A 13473-nucleotide genomic window follows, 5' to 3' on the forward strand; every position below is an offset into this window, starting at 1 on the left:
TTGTCACACGAGTTGTCCAGAAACCCTCGTGTGCTGCGGTTTTCATGATTATTACTTTACCACATAAATCGTGCATACTGTAAGCTGTGCAGGTTTACGGCTGCCAATCAATGTGAATTCCGGCCTTCGGTTTGGTTGCAAAAGTGAAAATCACCAGGTGCTCAAGAAGTTTCTTTGCACTCACTTCTCGCTCGGCACTCCTGTCCTCCGCACGGGAAGAAGTGTCCCGACCTCGTCCCCCTTGCTCGGGAGGGTCCATGGGTGGGGGGCAAAGAGACAGGATTCTCTGGAACAATATTGTGCAATATTCTACTAACGTGCGCCGCCGGACAGCACGGCGGGGGCGGGGTGGGGAGGGGGGGGGGGGTAATGCGCCAAATGGACCCAGAGACACAAGTGCACTCCACCCCCACCATAATACAGACAACAAGAACAAGCGGCGCGAAACTGAAAGTGATCGCAATCGCGATAAAACATCAAAGCGGCCGAGCGGCCGCAAAAGTGAAAGACTACGAGTGCTTTCAGGCTGCCAAATGGTGCGCGCGCCCGGCACACATGCACAGTAGTTGGCGGCCTGAAAGCACTCGTTTGCACTTCCAAAAGTGCTTACTATAAGTCTCGCCAGAACAGCGCTAAAGCGCTGTCTCAGGCGAGACCTAAAAAGTATCCATCTATTTACACATCGGGAATAAATATCTCCTCACACTGATAATACTCTCCCATCTTTCATAATATTTCAGAGATACAACATTGACTTGAAACGGCGCCGGTTTGTTTACCTAGAAAATGCCGGCCATGATACTTTCCCATTGGTAGCTACCATTGGATGCCATAGATGGCTCGTGGCATCTGACCTATCAATGACGAGCTGAGGGGTTATATTCAAACCCTGGCTAATGGTCCTGTTTTCACTTCTATCACGGAAGTGGATACAGCGACCACCAGTTTGATGGAGTACTGATTGAACCGGGTAAGCTTACTGAGACTGATAATGCAGCGTATAATAAGCCTTTTTCCCGTTGTTAGGTTAACACTCAAGGCTATTTAAATACAGACACCACAAGCCTATGCACGTATTTATACACTAGAGGGCATTTGCGTCACTCTTTAGACTGAGACCAGTTAGCTATTGGAACACCACATGATAGGCCACCGGCACTAAATTCATGCTCTTCCTTGCAGACTGTGGTGCTGTGCTCCAATACTGAAGCGGCAATTCTTGGAAGCAGCTTGTTATCGTAGCCTTGGGGAATTACAGCAACCATTAGTAAGTACACACACACTCTTTGCACCCACACTTACGGGAAGTTTGTAGAATAGTTTCTGACATTTTTTTTAAACATGTCAAGTTCAATTGGTTTCTATTCTCTTTCTCTCTCCTTTGTTTTTTAATAATATCCCGGGATTGAGCAACACATTTGCCCGTGTTAATTAGGCCCAGGATACCCCTCGTAACTTTCGGTACATTCTAAATAAAACTGGCCATAAAAGACTCTTCCAGGAAAAGCTGACGACGTTATACCAACCAAAATCGTACTTAGGAACCTCTGATACTGCAGAACGCTAGGTACTTTAGTTTTCTGTTTAATTTCACTTTAACCCATGATTGTGCACTTGTCATACACAAGTACAGTGTACTAAATTATGTATGCACCGAGCCCATATGGTCCCATAAGAAGTCAGCAGAACTGATCAGATTAGCCCATTTCTCATTCACAGATATGCTGATGTAGACCCAGGTCAATCCGTGCTAACTAACCGGTGGCAGAGCGCGCGCCTCGCGCCTGACTACACAGTCTTAGAACATTGACACCTGACCAATTACCATAAGGTATGTAACCCTTAGGTTAGCAGTAGCTACAACTAATCTACATTACTAACAAGGATTTATGAGGCTATATCATATCTTGTTTCTATCTGGCTGGCCATCATATCTTAAGGGCCTGCCTTATCAAGGGCTGAGCGGGATATTCTCACTTACTTCACAGTATTCTCAGTGTTTTTCATTATAAATTGAGTAGTTTGGTTTGAGACACCACGAATTTCATAACTGAATTATATGTAATTTGTATCAATATGTAAATAATGTATGAGTAATAGAATTGTATGTTTTTTCTTTTTATTGACTGTGCACTTGAGTTATTTGTTGTACATAAATGATCATAGTTTGTTTTCTCTTATTATGCCATTGGAGTTAAAGAATCATGGCCACCTGAGGAAGGCTGAACGCCGAAACGCGCGTAGATCTAATAAAGCCATGTTTTAGATAAAAATTTCAGTTGATACTAAGTGGAATACGATTGATCAATCAAATCTAATAGAGCCATGTTTCAAAAAAGTTTTTGGGCCAAGATTGAATGAAATGTAATTGATCAAGCATACAACATATAAAGATTTAGTATTCACTAGAGGAATAGCTTGTGTAAAAAAGTATTGAAAGAAACAAGAATTGTTATATTGTATATATGTACATAAAGAAGTAATTTGATAAATAATACAATAAAAATAGAGAAATCACTTAGTTGTTTTCAGGGTCATATTTGGTCATCATGACAGTACAGTGCAATGCTTTATATATTTGTCTTTGTCTGTTTTTTTACAAAAAATACTTCGCCTTGTCTGAATAAGTTTCCTATATATTTTCAAATATTAACTGACAGTGTAAGAAGCCAACTTTCTTTGGCAATTAAAACTAAGAATCTAGCCTCTGTAAGAGTGTTGAGAAGGTCTTATAAAAAAGCTTTACTAAAAACAAAGAGGGAGTGGGATGAGATCAGATGGAGGCTTATCAGGTAAGCATGCAACCTGAAGACTCCAACTCTTTCTGGTCCCTAGTTGTGTGGGGGAACCATATGAGGCCACCATCCCCAGCCAAAAAAAACTCTGTCACTGCTTGCCATGATCATTTTAACACCTTATACTCAGGAATTGGCTCGTCTGACACATCCCTAACTCCACTTGAATTAACCCAAGCTGTTAATAAGGTCCTGTTCACCTTGAGTAAAATTCAGATCTCTATCAACTCAATTGTTCAATCAAAAGCTCCAGGCACAGATGGCATCCCCGTTGACCTCTTCTTACATGAAAGAGACAAATGGTCACTGTACATTTAGCTACTTTCGAATGCCATAGCTGGGGTTCCCCAATCCCAGGCTCTTGGAATGGTGCAGAGGTGATTCCCCTATTCAAGAAAGGAGACAGGAATTTACCCTGCAACTACAGGCCTATTAGCATCATAGATTCTATTTAAAACGTGTTTTGTCATGCCCTTTTGTCCAAAATTCAGGAATGAATAAGAGAGAATGATTTTTAACACCATACCAAGTTTTAGACAGAAGACAGGGACAATAGATCAGGTGTTTTGTTTTCCTCTTTTATTTTGGAAAACTGTGTTCATTGGCCTGGGGTGTTTGTACGTCGCATTTATTGACTTAAGGACAGCCTTCGATCTTGTCCCAAGAAATAAATGGTGGCAAGTGCTAAAAGATATGGGAACGCCAATGGAGATTCTATCCTTAGTTATTCATCTCCATGAGGCTAATTTTGCTAAAATGCGGTCGGGCGAGCAAGGTCAGCTTACAGATGCAATCAATGTCAACAGGGAAGTATGGCAAGGGTGCTTACTTCCCTCTTTATGAACAACGTAGTTCAGTTTCTATCTCAGATCACAGCAGAAGCACTCATGCTGGGGAAGGAAAAAGTTGTGACTCTTCTATTTGGAGATGTCACATTGTTTGTGTCAAAAACACCAGTGGGGCTCTAGCTGCTGCTTAATCAATTTACAGACTTTTGCGACATGCAGGGCCTATAGATCAATTCATCAAAAACTAAATTTATGATGATTAATCCCCACAAATCCTATAGAGGCAGAGCGATTCTCGATGATGTTTTGCTTGAGAGGGTCAGTAATTGTGATTAACTGGACCTAGAATTATCTGAAGACTTGTCTTGGAAACTACATATGAATAAGATGATTCTGAAGCACAAGCAATTAGTTGGGGCTCTAGGGAAGGAACATCTTACTTCTACTAGTAAACCTGTTGCCGCTGTCCTCCAGATTTACGATACAAAAGCTATGAGTTCTGCTCTGTATGGGGTCGAACTGTGGGGTTTGATAGAATAGATGACCTGTCCAGATCCAAGCATACATTTTTGTGGAGTCAGGTGTCGTTACCCTCTAGTACACCTCTCCATCCTTTAAGGCTGGAAATGGGCAGGAAACCCATCATAGACAATGCAACATTTTGGCCTTTGTTATTCTGGAGGTGAATTAGGCCCACTCCCAAACCGCTCCCCTACGCCAAAGCTCTTAAGGAAGTCAGCTTCCTGTACAAATATTACAAAATAAGCTGGATAAGAAATGTGAAGCAACTATTGGCTGTTATTGGGTTGCAGGAATATTGGGACAATATTAATCCTTTAACGCTCCCTTCTAAAGATCTACTGAAACCTCAGTATTGGGATTGAGTAGCTCAAGTTGAACTCAGAAACTCATCGGGGGGAAGGCTAACAGAGTTCATGGATGTTAAACTGGTTAGTTCCCTGGAGAGTTACTTAGATATCATTCAATGCCAAATGACAGGAAATTATGGGGCAGATTCACAATAAGTGATGCATCCCTGCATATCAGCAGGGATGCGCCAGTTATTGTGCGTCACGGCTCCGCCACTATGGATGCGCCGCATTTACAATGTGGCGCACCATGGGGCAAAAAACGGACAGATGCGTGACGCATCTGTGCCGTAAAGGCAGCGCATTGCTGGAGTTGCGTCGCAAGCGTGACGCAGCTCCAGCAAGGCTCTGGGGTGCCCTATCTTCACAATGCTGCGTCTATCCTTACGCCTGCTTCAAGCAGGCGCAGGGTTTTGACGCAGCATGGGCTCAAAAATATAGATTTCACTCAGCCACTGTTAAGAGGCGTTCCTGCGATGGAACGCCCCCCCCCTGCGCAGGAACGCCTACTTCTGGCGCAGTGCTTTACAACGTGACGCATCTCTCAGATGCGTCACGTTGTGAATACCCTGCAGCATGGCGCTGGTTTTGTGCCGCCGCTGCGTCACAAAAGTGACGCAACGGCGGCGTAAAAGAGGCACAAGGGGCGTGTAAATCTGCCCTATATGTCCAGTTTAGGTTCGGCACACTTCCCCTGAACTCACTCACAAGTACTTGCCACCATAACCCAGCAGCCTCTCAGCTCTGTCTTAGTTACAACACAGCCTCTGAATCAATTGCAAATGTACTGTTTGCCTGTCTAGCTTTTGCGCTTCTAAGACTGAAATGGCTAAAATCTATATGCAAGTGGTTAGAAACTCGCAATTATGTTGAAACCTTGCAAATTTTAGGATCAGATGCAAGACCCCTGATTGCACGCTCTATCTCAAAGTTATTGGGTCATATGTGGGGTATTGGGAGAAAAGTGCAACAGACTTAAAGCATTTGGCATAGCATGTGATTATATTTTTTAATGAACTTGATGTTACGGTTTAAGCAAACGCATCTATCAGGTGTACAACCAGTGTCGGCATTCATTAAGAGCATAGCATGAGTGCACCAGACATAGTACATAATCCTAACCCCGACAGTTCGCATGGCATAGGCAATCTTGTGGGCTTCCAGTGGTCCATGCATAACATCTAGTCCGCATCCCTCTCTGAACATGTGTGACCTTCCCCCACTTCACTCTGTAAACTTGTTTGTGGCCACTCATCAACAAAATCGTGACAGAGTTCCCTCCATGTCCTTAACTCCTTGTCTAGCTTATCATCTTTATGGCATGCTTTCATATGTACCTCCTCAGCTAGCGTCAATTCGTGCACATCTTTCAACCATACTGTGACCTCAGGTGCCCGTTCTCCCATCCATACAATTGCTATTCCCCACCGTGTGAGCACTATTAATAATTGTAGGAGCTTTTATGCTGTCTTACTTTGTCTTTTAGGTTTTCATATCAACCCCAGCAGGCAGTGGGAGAGAGTCAGTCTAACGCAGCATCCAATACTTTTCCTTTACCTCTCTGCCACCTTGGTCCAGAAGAGGCGGACCCCAGGGCAATCTAAGCCAGGTGCAGGAAATTAGCCACTTCCTTGTGGCACCTAGGGCAGGAGTCGGGTCGATTGGGTCCATACAATGCAACCTCACAGGGGTCATGTAGGTACGGTGCACACAGTTATAATGGACGAGCCTAAAGCGGGCATTGCATGAGATTGTGTGTGTGAGTGTGTCTACTGTTTTCCACTCCCTATCCTCCAGGGGCTCCTCCAGGTCTGCATTCCATGTTGCAAATGCCCTTGGAGGGGGACCTTCTGCATCAGCACTCATGGCATTGTACAACAGGGAAATAAGAAGTCTTCCAGCTCCGCATGTGAGCAACAAACACAGAGACTGGGAAGGCTTCGGAATCGAAGGGTGAGTGGGCCACATCTCCTTCAATAAGTTGGACAAGCCGGCGTATTGCAGATATTGTCCCCTTACCAACCCAAAGTCCCTGCACGCCTGTTCATTGGTGATGATGCTCACTCCCTGGTATAGGTCAGCCAACACGCTGCACCCCCCCGTCCTCTCATGGCTATTGGCCCCTTTACGTGGTTGTTACACGGTGCATGTACTTTTTTCTTTATTTAGCTTCTCCTGCTGAAGGCACGACGATGTGCTTTGCTTGCATTCTGCACGCCACGCCCACTTTCACTTTTGAAGCAGTTGGGACAATGGCTGCCATTTGTAATGCCATAGGTCTCGCAAGACCTATACATTGCAAATATTTTTTAATGCACTTCGACTACTGCCAGGGAGCCTCTCTCGGACCCCGGGAACACTGTGTGATAATGTGAGGGCTCTCTGCACTGTCTCCTCGCCCGGGCCCGCCCTCTGCTCGGTGTATTGACGTATAGGAGACGGAGCTGCTGTATCCGCCTGCCGCCGAGTTTAAAGTTTCAGCATCTGCAGGAGAGCAACTGAATGTCTGCCCGAAAAGAGGTGGAGTTAACCCTAGGGTAGAGGTGCCACACCGGGTCTCGATGAAATAACGGAGGACATAGGTGGTGACACGCAGAAGGGAGTAGTAGTGTACGAGCACTGAAGGGAACGCTGAGTGCCTGCAGAGAAGGGCTCAGTAAAAACCTCCAGCAGTCTGACTGACGGTCCCCTCCGGTCTGCTCGGGAGCTGGGAACAGCAGCGCTGCCACAACCGGCATCTGCAGATCAGAGGAGCCGTACCAGAAACATCCAGCAGGCAAGCTCTGCAGGGCTCCCTGTTTCAGGGATTGCACAGGCGCTACTGACCTGCATTCCTGCCGAGCTCGCTTGCGCACACGGACCTCTGCACTGCTGCCTACTTTTAACATTAGATTCGCGCCGGAGCATGTTATGGAGTAGCCGCCCGTCCCTAACCTGAGGGATGTGGAGCTGAAACGAGAAGGGGTTGGAGCCCAAGTCTGGCATGTGGCATATGTCATGACATATGCCACAGCGTGCCACATTTTGTGTACATGTTGCTTGAGGTATAATGGTGTTATAAACCCCCCAGAAGTGCTATTTGATTATTTAAAGTTATATCTTCCATCTGGGTTGAATTAACAAAAACATAACAACACATTTGAAATACAGAAGATATGGGCCTTGAACACTTGTCAAAAAGCACTCATAATTCCTGTTATCTACTGCTGTACCGTCTGTTTTCCTGATGTAACCTACCAGCCCAAAGCCTTAAAGCCAAAGGTGGTCATAATTATCCCAGACACTGCTAGGGGGTGATTTACAAAGGAACAGCTTTCATTCAGAAAATAAATGTAAAAAAAATTAAAAAAACAATTTTCCCCAGCTGGGGTTTGAACCCTGGTCAAGAACCGCTCACAGCCCTTGTGAACTGCCACTGCACCATCTGTTTTGCTGGAAGTTTAATCAGCCCAATGCCTTTTTGTCATTAGGAAATTGTGCTGGTCCTTCTATTTACATGGTGTTTGGATTTTACATGCCAGAAATCCACTCTTGATTTCCATGCTTTATATACAAATAGCCCTTCCTTTCGTTCACTCTGCCACTTGCCCCATGCAGTTCTTTTTCTTACACAATCATCCCCAAATTCCCATTTCACTATATAAGGGATTTCTTTCATAGAAAACCTTGCCCCCCTTCCACATGTCATAGCAGGCCATCAATGCCTGACATGCACTATGAATAAAGAGGCCATAATTCTCCCAGACACTGCTAGGAGGTGATTTACAAAGGTACAGCTTTCATTAGTTGAGATTAGAAAAAAATGGAAAATTATTAAAAAATCGATTTTCCCCTGCTGGGGTTTCAACCTTGGTCAAAAAGAACTCATAGCACCTGTGAACTGCCGCTGTACCATCTGTTTTGCTGGAATGTTTTCCTACCCGAGGCCTTTTTGTCATGAAAGAATTGTGCTGGTCCTTTTATTTTTATGGTGTTTCGATTTTACATACCACGAATCCACTCTTGGTTTCCATGCTTTATATACAAATAGCCCTTCTTTTGTTTCACTCTTGCACTTGCCCCATGCATTTCCTTTTTTTACACAATCATCCCCAAATTCTCATTCCACCTAAATAAGGGATTTCTTTTATAGCAAACCTTGCCCCCTTCCACATGCCACAGCATGTCACCAATGTCTGAAATGCATTAGCTTGATTAAAGAGGCCACAAATCCCCCAGACACTGCTAGGGGGTGATTTACAAAGGGAGAGCTTTCATTTGTGGAAATTAGAAAAAAAATGGAAAATAAAATAAAAATCAATTTTCCCCAGCTGGGGTTTGACCTGTGTCAAAATGGACTGATAGCCTCTGTTAATTACCACCGTACCATCCAGAGTGCTGAGTTATTCTCCCACCGAGGCCTTTTTGTCAGGAAAAAGTTGTGCTGGTCGTTCTTCTTTCATGGTGTTTGGATTTTACATGCTACAAATCCACACTTGATTTCCATGCTTTATATACAAATAGCCCTTCCTAAATTTCACTCTGGCACTTGCCCCATGCATTTTGTTTTCTTACACAAAACAAAACTCAGATCTCCCTCAGATGGTCAAAAAGCTGTATTATTAAATTTTACATAAATCTAGCAGTTTATAGTGGATCCATTCTAGCAAATTGTACTTGAACAGACTGTAGTATCTTGTAAATTAATGGCGACGGAACCCTTTTGGGTCCTGATGGTCTCCCTAGAAATGTGACTTAAGTGTTAGAGCGTAATGCATTGATCGCTGTTTCAGTATGATGAGTTGCAGTTGCACGTGCACTAATAAATGTCACTGTGTGGCATATTCATTGGCTAGTAACTGGATTGGGAAGACACTAAAAAGACCCTATTTCATGATTTCTACTTCTACTACTATTCTGATTTTGTCCTACGTGGCACAAATGCTCAATTCTTTTAAGGCTTCAAAGACAACTAACCAATACTCATTTTTTTTACCACTAGCCCCAGATGTCTACTTCTACAAAACTTAAGCATTATAAACCATTCCACCAATAAAGCATTCTCGTTCACACTAATCGAGTACATGTAATATATTTCTGACATGCTTACTTGTACCTAATCATGTAACAAACCTCTCACACTGTGCCTGTTGGTGATTTCCAAGGGCATCACTTTCACATGGGTAATACAAGACTTAGAGAAATAAGCAAAGGCTCTGAATTAATGGGTTAACCCTGGCCACAATATATTACATATTAGTGTTTTAAAAAAAAAAAACATATTTTATTGTGTCAAAGGTCAAGTACAGTGCAGAGCTCCTTAACCCAGGAAACATCTGCCATCATAGACATTGCAAATTATTGTCATTGAAAATTAGTTTATACATTTTCATTATCATAGTTATGTAAAACAATAGAACATAAATGCATTGAACCACTACTGCATTTCATTTGCCACCACATCGTCCACCCCAACAAATAGATTCCATCACCATATAGCTGGTCCCTTACCTAAGAGGCCCGCATAATAACATTGATACATATGCATCCACTGGGGGCACCGGGTCCAAATTGAGGCCTCGGTTGTCTGCCCATCTTTTCCAGATTTTGGGGTGCTTTTGTGAACAACCCCTGGCCTTGAATATTGGGATCTCTAACCCCATGCAAAAGTCCAGCCCATTTTTCCATACCGAGAGAGAAGATGGGGCCGTTGCCTTCGACAGCCTTGCTACATTCCTTTTAGCCAATGTCAGCCCCAACAATAACAGGTGCTTCTTCTATATTTTACCTCCAATACCCTCCATGATATGTAAAATTGCCAATTTTGTTGAGGAGGGGAGCTCCCACCCCAACAATTCTGCAAGACAGGCCAGAACCACTGTCCAAAATTTTGGACAATGCTGTACAATGCCAAATTGTCTGTATTAGGGACCCCTCCTCCCGCAGGCATGTATGGAATGATTCTACGCCCTCCCTCCACAGCCTGAGCCTGGTATAGTAAACCCGGTGAAGGTATTTAAATTGAATAAGACACAGCGGTATTGCTATCGCTGCTCCCCTAGGGAAGGACAGTCTGTCCATCCAATCATCTTCGTCTATTTGTCCAAGATCACCAGCCCATGCTTCTCTAAGTCTTTCCAATGTAGTGGAGCTATTGGTCACCATTGACTGATAGATCTTCGAGATGTTATGTTCTTGCAAATGGCCCATGAAGACCTTGGCTTCAAGCGGACTGAATTCGTGAAGAGCCTTTAACTAGGATAAATGGCGTGCCAAAATTGAAGGTATTTATAAAATGTAGTTTTTGGCATCTGGTACTCTTGTTGAAGATCTTGGAATGATTTCAGAACCAAGCCTCGCAATACGTCTCCTAATATGGAGACTCCTATATTATCCCACCCTTGATATCTGTATAAGGCAGCTAGCTGCGGCAAACGACCGTTGTGCCACAGTGGGGTTTCCCCAGTCAACTTATTCTACTACCCCATCCTGTGGAGGGACTGTTTCCACACCTAGAATACCACCCAAGTGGCCGGCGATAAAGAATTGCGTAGAGGCCCCGAATACAGTAAGGTATGTAGTGTGGACTCTCGCATACACCATCGCTCCACTGCAAAAGCGGTGTCCTTCCTGTCCCCATACTATTCATTTGGCACCAAAAGATGCAATGCCATATAGTACGATTGGTCATCCGACATGGCCAACCCTCCGCTATACGTCGACTGAAAGCAAGTTCGCAGCGCCACTCTGGAGGCCCCTCCTGTCCACAGAAATAGACCCAATGCCGCGTTGACCTGGTGAAACCACATAGGGAATATCTGATATGGATGGTTCTGCAATTGGTAGAGCAGGCGCGTTCATGACACCATTTTAAAATAAGCATTGGCATACCCAATAGGTCTAGCCTTTGGGACCTTATAAGTCTTTAGGAATGCAGTACATTATCCCCCACTGGCATGCCCACACACTCTTAACATCTGTGAATAACCGTACAAGTTTTTTTTTTTCTTTCTTTAAGGTCGATATGACAAAGGAGAAGGTGTGGCATAACGGTAAAGCAGCCAACTTTGGAGCGGAGGTGACCAGGTTCGAGCATCCTCGTTGGCTTCTGGGCAAATCACTTTTCTCACCATGCCCCCCTGCCAAAACAAGTAGAGCTATTTACATATAACTGTGTTGTAAAAGGGGGCTGTTCATAAGTAAATAAAGGCACACGCTCATGCGTAAATAAAGGCACGCGCTCATGCTGTGTCGGGAGGTGGGAAGGGTCTGCTATAGAGGAAATCCAACAAACAACACTGCAAGCAGTCAAATTCAAAGTGAAAATGCCGATGTGCGCACCCATGCTGTGTTGGAGGTGGGAGAGGTGTGCTTTGGAGGCAAGCCAAGAAAGAAATTCAACATACAGGTGTCATTAATGAAATAAATGTGCACAAGAGCGCTGCTCGATGTTGTGTATTAGGTGGGAGGGGTCTGCTTTTGAGTCAAAGAGCAGTTAAAAACAATTATACTGGAGCTCAGACAGAGCTTGGCCTGTGATTTTGGAGGATTGAGCACCTTCCAGGCTCTGGGAGCGCGTGCAGCCGCCCTGCTTTGAATAAACATTAGGATTGTGGCGTACAGTGGAGAGCACACAAAGCGAACAGGGAGGCATTTGTTTCAGGCACCCAGGCTGGACCGCATTTAATAAACAAAGGCGCGCAGCAAGCAGTGCTCAATGCTGTGTATAAAAAAAATGCGGACGTTGATAATAAATAAATGAAGATGCGCGGTGAGCGCTGCTCGATGCTTTGTTGGGGGTGGGTTCTGCTTTTGAAGCAAGGCACGACAAGCCGCGCTGCGAAAGTGAACTTGACTGTGCTCTGTTTAATGATCCACGATGAGGAATGCAGCTGGCACCCAGCGCGCCGCTGCTCGCTCCTGACAGCTGGATGCCGTGGGAGTGAACATTTAGAGAAGGTGGGACATGCACCCGCCTTTGGCCAATAGCGTGCTTTAATTTTTCAAAGCCACACGCAAAGGCCAATAGAATGTGTGGAAGTTGAAAAACCACACGGACAAGTTTGGAGAAAGTCTGTAGTGATTCCAAGAGGCCTCCCCATAGAGTAGTGCATGTGTGCTGTGCTAGGCTTGACCTAAATAGCTGATTGACCATAAATTGAAAGGGGCATGTGCGAACGAGTTTTCATCTCCTCACTGACCCGTGTCCATATCGGGGCAATATTTCTGTCCCATGCCACACTCTGCAGATCTGACAGTAAAACTCCCAGGTCTTTCACTTCCTCCATCGTCACCTGTCATGACGAGGCCCAAGGCCCCAGACCAGTGGTTCCCCCCAGCACCCACAGAGTGTATTTATACGGATTCATGAAAAGTGCATAATGCGAAGCAGCCTCGGTCCCATCTTATTTATGTCCGTTAAAAAGAATAAGACATTATCCGCATATAATGCGATGCGATCCAAGAGCCCATGGTCCCACTTAAAGCCCACCACCTGCTCATCCATCCGTACCCACGCCGCTAAGGCCTACATGGCTAGAGCAAAGAGAAGGATGCCACTGCCAATTGGAAATGTGAAGGAGGTGGATCCCACAACACGCACCGACGCTGTGAGGATTATAGATAAAAATTTTAAATATGACAGGGCAATCTAATAGGGCAAACAAGTGTACGCGGCTAAGGGAGTCAAACGCCCTATGCATGTCTGCCAGCAAAAGGCCGGCCTGTACTCTCTTTCCCTGGATAGTGGCTATGGCCATGTGCGCTCGTCAGATGTTATGACGCCTAGCCGTCTGGGGCATAAATCCAGCCTGGTCTGGATGAATCAAATTGTTTATGTGGGGTTGAAGATCATTGGCCAATGCTTTGGCAAATATTTTTGCCTCAACATTAAACAGTGAGATGGGGCGGTATGATGCGTGCTGGTCTGCGGGCCGACCTGGTTTATGGAATACAACTATTTCCGCATTTCTCCAGTCTCGTGGCAGATGACCCCGGTCTCCAACTTCGTCTACAACTCGGAGAAAATGAGGCTCAAATTTA

The 13473-nt window shown here is 44.7% G+C and overlaps 1 long non-coding RNA gene across 2 annotated transcripts in view; it reads left to right on the forward strand.

The window, feature by feature from the left end:
• The first annotated feature begins 891 nt into the window (after positions 1 to 891).
• LOC146822227 (uncharacterized) overlaps positions 892 to 13473 on the forward strand; it is a 375651-nt gene continuing 363069 nt past the window's right edge. Inside the window, exons 1-3 of one of the 2 annotated variants that reach the window (XR_014962822.1) lie at positions 892 to 970; positions 1183 to 1267; positions 1720 to 1831. This is a non-coding gene — a long non-coding RNA (uncharacterized LOC146822227). The remainder of the gene's footprint in view (positions 971 to 1182; positions 1268 to 1719; positions 1832 to 13473) is intronic. The other variant, XR_014962823.1, reaches the window with a different exon arrangement.

Source organism: Triturus cristatus, chromosome 6, assembly GCF_964204655.1.
Source record: "Triturus cristatus chromosome 6, aTriCri1.1, whole genome shotgun sequence".
NCBI lineage: Eukaryota > Metazoa > Chordata > Amphibia > Caudata > Salamandridae > Triturus > Triturus cristatus.